Raw genomic sequence first — 7,245 nt, 5'->3', positions numbered from 1 at the left:
CTTTTTTCCAAAAATTGGGCCCCACACACACCCACCCCTTCAGTGGCAGCAGTTGTGCCCCAGTTGTACACTTCACAGCTAGATTTGCATCAAGCACATTCAAAAATATGCCATAATTAACCGTCCGCAGCATGACACCGGGGTAGGTAGCAAAGTCTTTCCTGATCCCAGCTCTGTGCATCTTGGATCATTTTTAAAAACAATGTAAGCAAGGGTTACTCCAAGCGGAGTCTCCCTTTTTTTCCAAAAATTGGGCCCCACACACACCCACCCCTTCAGTGGCAGCAGTTGTGCCCCAGTTGTACACTTCACAGCTAGATTTGCATCAAGCACATTCAAAAATACGCCATAATTAACCGTCCCCAGCATGACACCGGGGTAGATAGCAAAGTCTTTCCTGATCCCAGCTCTGTGCATCTTGGATCATTTTTAAAAACAATGTAAGCAAGGGTTATTCCAAGCGGAGTCTCCCTTTTTTCCAAAAATTGGGCCCCACACACACCCACCCCTTCAGTGGCAGCAGTTGTGCCCCAGTTGTACACTTCACAGCTAGATTTGCATCAAGCACATTCAAAAATACGCCATAATTAACCGTCCCCAGCATGACACCGGGGTAGGTAGCAAAGTCTTTCCTGATCCCAGCTCTGTGCATCTTGGATCATTTTTAAAAACAATGTAAGCAAGGGTTACTCCAAGCAGGGTCTCCCTTTTTTCCAAAAATTGGGCCCCACACACACCCACCCCTTCAGTGGCAGCAGTTGTGCCCCAGTTGTACACTTCACAGCTAGATTTGCATCAAGCACATTCAAAAATACGCCATAATTAACCGTCCCCAGCATGACACTGGGGTAGGTAGCAAAGTCTTTCCTGATCCCAGCTCTGTGCATCTTGGATCATTTTTAAAAACAATGTAAGCAATGGTTACTCCAAGCAGGGTCTCCCTTTTTTCCAAAAATTGGGCCCCACGCACACCCACCCCTTCAGTGGCAGCAGTTGTGCCCCAGTTGTACACTTCACAGCTAGATTTGCATCAAGCACATTCAAAAATACGCCATAATTAACCGTCCCCAGCATGACACCGGGGTAGGTAGCAAAGTCTTTCCTGATCCCAGCTCTGTGCATCTTGGATCATTTTTAAAAACAATGTAAGCAAGGGTTACTCCAAGCGGAGTCTCCCTTTTTTCCAAAAATTGGGCCCCACACACACCCACCCCTTCAGTGGCAGCACTTGTGCCCCAGTTGTACACTTCACAGCTAGATTTGCATCAAGCACATTCAAAAATACGCCATAATTAACCGTCCCCAGCATGACACCGGGGTAGGTAGCAAAGTCTTTCCTGATCCCAGCTCTGTGCATCTTGGATCATTTTTAAAAACAATGTAAGCAAGGGTTACTCCAAGCGGAGTCTCCCTTTTTTTCCAAAAATTGGGCCACACAGACACCCACCCCTTCAGTGGCAGCAGTTGTGCCCCAGTTGTACACTTCACAGCTAGATTTGCATCAAGCACATTCAAAAATATGCCATAATTAACCGTCCCCAGCATGACACCGGGGTAGGTAGCAAAGTCTTTCCTGATCCCAGTTCTGTGCATCTTGGATCATTTTTAAAAACAATGTAAGCAAGGGTTACTCCAAGCGGAGTCTCCCTTTTTTCCAAAAATTGGGCCCCACACACACCCACCCCTTCAGTGGCAGCACTTGTGCCCTAGTTGCAAACAGGATGTTTTGATTTGCATCAAGCACATTCCAAATCCACAAGCATTTACTCTCCCCAGGATGACACAGGGGTAGTAAATTCCTTGTGGATCCATGACTTGTTCATTTTGATGAACGTTAGTCTGTCCACATTGTCACTGGACAGACGCGTGCACTTATCTGTCAGCACACACCCAGCAGCACTGAAGACACATTCAGAGACAACGCTGGCAGCTGGACACGACAAAATCTCCAAGGCGTAACTGGAGAGCTCTGGGGATTTTTCAAGATTTGAAGCCCAAAATGAGCAAGGCTCCATTTGCAAAGTCATGGAATCAATGTTCATTTGGAGATACTCCTGTATCATCCTCTCCAGCCGTTGACTATGTGTCAGACTTGTTGTCTCTGGTGGCCTTGCAAAGGACGGTCTAAAAAAATTATGAAAAGATTCCATAAAATTGCTGTTACCAGCACCAGATAGGGTGCTACTGGTACGGGTAGACTGTTGAAGATGACGAGACCGTCCCATGTTTGTCAAGTTACAACTGGGAGATTCACTCCCTGCACCTGCACGGTTGTTTGGTGGAAAAGCCGAGCTAAGATCGAGTAACAGCTTCTGCTGATACTCCTGCATACGTGCGTCCCTTTCTATGGCTGGAATTATGTCACAAAATTTGGACTTGTACCGGGGATCTAATAGTGTGGCAAGCCAGTAGTCATCATCACTTCTAATTTTGACAATACGAGGGTCATGTTGGAGGTAGTGCAGCAAGAAGGCGCTCATGTGTCTTGCGCAGCCATGTGGACCAAGTCCACGCTGTGTTTGTGGCATAGAGGTGCTAACCGTTCTTTCTTCCTCTGACATCTCCCCCCAACCTCTTTCAACTGAAATTTGACCAAGGTCTCCCTCATCCGTTGAGTCTTCCATGTCCATGGACAGTTCGTCCTCCATTTCTTCATGTTCTCCTGCACCTTCCTCAACATTTCGCCTGCTACCATGCGCCCTTGTTGATCCCTGTCCCCCATGGTCCCATGCCTGCCGCGTTGGTGATGATGAACGTCTGGACCTTGGTGATGTTGTTGTGTCTTGCGCATATGAATCCTCCTGTAGTTCCTCCCCTTCATGTTGTCCCACCCCCTGACTCCAAATAGTGTTTAGCGTGTGCTCCAGCATGTAAATGACTGGAATTGTCATGCTGATAATGGCATTGTCAGCACTAAACATATTCGTCGCCATGTCGAAACTGTGCAGAAGGGTGCACAGGTCCTTGATCTGAGACCACTCCATCAGGGTGATCTTCCCCACCTCTGCATCTCGTTGGCCCAGGCTATACGTCATGACGTATTGCACCAGGGCTCGGCGGTGCTGCCACAGTCGCTGTAACATGTGGAGAGTCGAATTTCAGCGTGTCGCCACATCGCATTTCAAGCGATGAACCGGCAGGCCGAAAGACTTCTGGAGCGATGCAAGTCGCTCAGCTGCGGCGGTTGAACGGCGGAAGTGAGCAGACAGTTTTCGTGCCCTGGTCAGAAGGCCATCTAGGCCGGGATAGTGTGTTAAAAATTGCTGGACAACAAGGTTCAACACGTGAGCCATACAAGGCACGTGTGTCACCTTGCCCAGGCGAAGGGCCGCACCCAGGTTTGCAGCATTGTCGCACACGGCCTTACCAGGCTGCAGGTTGAGTGGAGACAACCATTTATTAAACTCGGACCGCAGAGCTGACCACAACTCCTCAGCTGTGTGACTCTTTTTCCCAAGACATGTCAAGCTAAAGACCGCCTGATGCCATTGCGCTCTGCTGCCAGCATAGTAATGAGGGGTGCGTGATTCCTTCTGCGCAGTGCGAACACTGGTGGCCTGACCAGGCAGGCTTGGGGCGGAGGTGGAGGACCCAGATGAGGTGGAGGAGGCAGAAGCAGTGGCAGAACTTGGACAGACAGAGGATTGACACACAAGTCGTGGGGACGGCAAGACTTGTGCAGCAGACCCTTCACCATCTATCACCATAGTTACCCAGTGCCCAGTCAGCGACATGTAACATCCCTGTCCATGCTTACTGGTCCAATTATCGGTGGTGAAATGCACCCGTTGACACACAGAGTTTCTCAAGGAAGCGGTGATGTTGTGTGCGACATGCTGGTGTAGCGCGGGCACACCTTTCTTAGAGAAGTAGTGGCGACTGGGCATCTGGTACTGGGGCACAGCGACAGACATAAGGTCTCTAAAATCCTGTGTGTCCACCAGGCGGAAAGGCAGCATTTCGGTAGCCAAGAGCTTACAGAGGGATAAAGTCAACCTCTTAGCTTTCTCATGGGTCGCAGGAAATGGCCTTTAATTTGTCCACATCTGAGGGACAGAGATCTGGCTGCTGTGTGGAGACGGTGTTGAGTAGGGTGTCCCTGGAAAAATGCAGGTTTGTGAGGAAAGTGCAGGCGTAGACATGATGTCGCCTTCATCCAACGTTGGTGCTATCGATGTCTGAGAGAGCTGTGCACACGTACTTGTTTCCCCTTCCAAACCAACTGACGACCTACCAAGCAAACTGCCTGTTGCGGTTACAGTGGTGGAAGTTGTGCGTGGAAAACCAGGTGTGACAGGATGCCACTAAGTTCACTCAGTGTTTGCTAGTATAATGGCTTAGTAACAATGAGTTTGAGTGTGCAATGCAGGCAGACGTGCTGCAAATATCTTTGCACTAGTGGGACAATACAGAAGTCCAACAGCCACTTTTAGGATGCCACTAAGTTCACTCAGTGTTTGCTAGTATAATGGCTTAGTAACAATGAGTTTGAGTGTGCAATGCAGGCAGACGTGCTGCAAATATCTTTGCACTAGTGGGACAATACAGAAGTCCAACAGCCACGTTTTGGATGCCACTAAGTTCACTCAGTGTTTGCTAGTATAATGGCTTAGTAACAATGAGTTTGAGTGTGCAATGCAGGCAGACGTGCTGCAAATATCTTTGCACTAGTGGGACAATACAGAAGTCCAACAGCCACTTTTAGGATGCCACTAAGTTCACTCAGTGTTTGCTAGTATAATGGCTTAGTAACAATGAGTTTGAGTGTGCAATGCAGGCAGACGTGCTGCAAATATCTTTGCACTAGTGGGACAATACAGAAGTCCAACAGTCACGTTTAGGATGCCACTAAGTTCACTCAGTGTTTGCTAGTATAATGGCTTAGTAACAATGAGTTTGAGTGTGCAATGCAGGCAGACGTGCTGCAAATATCTTTGCACTAGTGGGACAATACAGAAGTCCAACAGCCACGTTTAGGATGCCACTAAATTCACTCAGAGTTTGCTAGTATAATGGCTTAGTAACAATGAGTTTGAGTGAGCAATGCAGGCAGACGTGCTGCAAATATCTTTGCAGTAGTGGGACAATACAGAAGTCCAACAGCCACGTTTAGGATGCCACTAAGTTCACTCAGTGTTTGCTAGTATAATGGCTTAGTAACAATGAGTTTGAGTGTGCAATGCAGGCAGACGTGCTGCAAATATCTTTGCACTAGTGGGACAATACAGAAGTCCAAAAGCCACTTTAAGGATGCCACTAAGTTCACTTAGTGTTTGCTAGTATAATGGCTTAGTAACAATGAGTTTGAGTGTGCAATGCAGGCAGACGTGCTGCAAATATCTTTGCACTAGTGGGACAATACAGAAGTCCAACAGTCACATTTAGGATGCCACTAAGTTCACTCAGTGTTTGCTAGTATAATGGCTTAGTAACAATGAGTTTGAGTGTGCAATGCAGGCAGACGTGCTGCAAATATCTTTGCACTAGTGGGACAATACAGAAGTCCAACAGCCACGTTTAGGATGCCACTAAATTCACTCAGTGTTTGCTAGTATAATGGCTTAGTAACAATGAGTTTGAGTGTGCAATGCAGGCAAACGTGCTGCAAATATCTTTGCACTAGTGGGACAATACAGAAGTCCAACAGCCACGTTTAGGATGCCACTAAGTTTACTTAGTGTTTGCTAGTATAATGGCTTAGTAACAATGAGTTTGAGTGTGCAATGCAGGCAGACGTGCTGCAAATATCTTTGCACTAGTGGGACAATACAGAAGTCCAACAGCCACGTTTAGGATGCCACTAAGTTTACTCAGTGTTTGCTAGTATAATGGCTTAGTAACAATGAGTTTGCGTGTGCAGTGCAGGCAGACGTGCTGTAAATATCTTTGCACTAGTGGGACAATACAGAAGTCCAACAGCCACTTTTAGGATGCCACTAAGTTCACTCAGTGTTTGCTAGTATAATGGCTTAGTAACAATGAGCTTGAGTGTGCAAAGGGCAGGAGGGTACAGTGGCAGGGTTGTGGGTCTGGGTAGAGGAAAGGAAGCCTGCCTTTCTATCCCTCCTAAAGGGGAAATGCAGCGAGGAAATCCCTGACCTTAGCTACACATGCGCTGTCATCTTGTGTAGCTGTTAAACTCTGTTTTCACGGCCCTGACTGTCACCTATGGCTCTGACCCTGCCAGTAATAGCCCTTAAAAGGTCTGATAGAAACTTCTATCCCTATTCTGTCCAGCGCTGTGTATAGAGCGTACACAGCAGTATCGGAGATAGGAGCTGCGCCAGCGGTGACTGACACCAAGGACGCAGAAGGCAGATAATGGCGTGCTGGAGGAAAATGTCCGTTTTTATAAGGCAGGGACATGTGACATGGACATCCTATCACACATGCCATTGCTTCTCTGGCTAAAAGTCCACTTAGCTGTGTGTGTATCTGGGATTGGCTGACATGCTGGCCCACCCCACTACACGCGCGCGCTTAGGGAAGGAAGACAAGGAAAAAAAAAAAAATGGCGATCGCCATTATCCATACAGCAGTGATCTGATTGCGCTGTTACCGCACACTATACACTGAAATTTCATAATAGTGTGAGTCACAGAGTGACTTACACTATTACAGCGGAAAGCCAGCTAGTAATTAGCTGGTCTTTTTGCTGCTAGAACCGTTATCGAACATATCTAGAACTATCGAGCTTTAGCAAAAAGCTCGAGTTCTAGTTCGATCTAGAACAGCCCCCAAAATCACTCGAGCCGCGAACTGGAGAACCTCGAACCGCGAACCGCGCTCAACTCTACTCTTCACTGGAAATTTCATACTCCAACTTTAACTTTCCTCTGTATATTGGCTTTCATTTTTGCTCTATGTTTAGAAAGATGACCAAAACTGATCATTGGAATAAAATGTTATCTGGATTTATCAACAACGCTAAGTTAAAAAAATCGAGTTTCCTAATACAAATTAATCTTTCCACATAATGTCAATGACAAGTTCGTCACTTCACTATACCCCATGTTTTCCTAAGCAGATTTAACATTTTATCACTACCTATGCACCCTGTCCTTTTTCTTTTTTGATCTAACTAGAGTTGAGCGCGGTTCGCGGTTCGAGGTTCCCCAGTTCGCGGCTCGAGTGAGTTTGGGGGCTGTTCTAGATCGACTAGAACTCGAGCTTTTTGCTAAAGCTCGATAGTTCTAGATACGTTCGAGAACGGTTCTAGCAGCAAAAAGACAAGCTAATTCCTAG

The sequence above is a fragment of the Anomaloglossus baeobatrachus genome, chromosome 3 (assembly GCF_048569485.1).
Source record: "Anomaloglossus baeobatrachus isolate aAnoBae1 chromosome 3, aAnoBae1.hap1, whole genome shotgun sequence".
Taxonomy (NCBI): Eukaryota; Metazoa; Chordata; class Amphibia; order Anura; family Aromobatidae; genus Anomaloglossus; species Anomaloglossus baeobatrachus.
The sequence above is the reverse complement of the archived record's forward strand: the minus strand, read 5'-3'. Positions refer to the sequence as shown.